General features: G+C 36.2%; 1 protein-coding gene across 2 annotated transcripts in view; it reads right to left on the bottom strand.

Annotated features, from left to right (window-relative positions):
- SYTL5 (synaptotagmin like 5) overlaps positions 1–1,231 on the bottom strand; it is a 108,916-nt gene that overhangs the window by 24,084 nt on the left and 83,601 nt on the right. The gene's annotated exons all lie outside the window — the stretch shown is intronic.

The raw sequence follows: 1,231 nt of genomic DNA, 5'->3' as shown, positions 1-1,231 counted from the left end.
GAACCCGTATCCCCTGCATCGGCAGGCGGACTCTCAACCACTGCGCCACCAGGGAGGCCCCTAAAGTTATTTTTTAATTTAAAAAATTGGGGCACATTTGTGTGTGTGTATATATACCATCAAAATGGGGAAATGTATCTTGAAAATCTCTCCAAATAGAATAAACTATTTTAGATACTAGATTCTTGTCCAAAATTCCAGATTCGACTTTTCTTCCCCCACTGCTTTTTTCCTGGTTATTTAAGTAACACATTTTTATAGCAAAAAGTTTAAGCAATGTAGATAAATTTCAAGTAATATAAAAAACTTATATCTCCACTAACATTAATGATCAAACTTAAAAAATTTTTGATGGTATGGATAGGAGATACACACACACACACACACACACACACACAAATGGATTATATCATGCATACTCTTTTTTTTTTTAAATCATGGACACCTTTCTTTTTTGCTTCTCCTCTCTTCCCTGGCACTCCTCTCACCCCCACATGTGAAACTAATATTTTGCATCCTGTTGGAATTACATTCTCTTTTCAAAAATAGTTTTCAGTATCTATTGACATAGGTTTTTATTTTCTCCTTCAATATACTGAAATATTAATTATGTAATAGATATTCTTATATATATTAGTTCTTCCATTCATACCTAGAATAAAACTTACTTAATCTTACTGCAACTTTTTATTTTTATTTTTTTTGTGGTATGCGGGCCTCTCACTGCTACGGCCTCTCCCGATGCGGAGCACAGGCTCAGGACGCGCTGGCCCAGCGGCTGTGGCTTACGGGCCCAGCCGCTCCGCGGCACGCAGGATCCTCCCGGAACAGGGCACGAACCCATGTCCCCTGCATCGGCAGGCGGACTCTCAACCACTGAGCCACCAGAGAAGCCCCTTACTGCAATATTTTTGATTCACTGCTAGGTTTTACTTAATATTATATTTCAAGTTTTGCATATATATTCATAAATTATTGCAGTTTTCATTTTTTTAACTATTTTTAAAATCAAGTTTGAGTATTCAGGTTATATGTCAGTACAGTGGCTTCATAATATGAATTTGAAGATTTTCAGAGTTTTCTAAGATCAGTAATAGTTTAATAACATTGGAATTAGCTGTTCCTTAAAACCTGAAACCATTTGATCTCATTGCCTACCCCCAACCCCTGCCCTTTTGTGGTGGTTTTTAAAATACTTTGCAGTTGTTTTTTTTTTTTTTTTTTTTTTTTT

Source organism: Lipotes vexillifer, unplaced genomic scaffold (genome assembly GCF_000442215.2).
Source record: "Lipotes vexillifer unplaced genomic scaffold, Lipotes_vexillifer_v1.1 scaffold847, whole genome shotgun sequence".
Lineage (NCBI taxonomy): Eukaryota > Metazoa > Chordata > Mammalia > Artiodactyla > Lipotidae > Lipotes > Lipotes vexillifer.
Note: the sequence above shows the minus strand (reverse complement) of the source record. Positions and strands in the feature narration are given on the sequence as shown.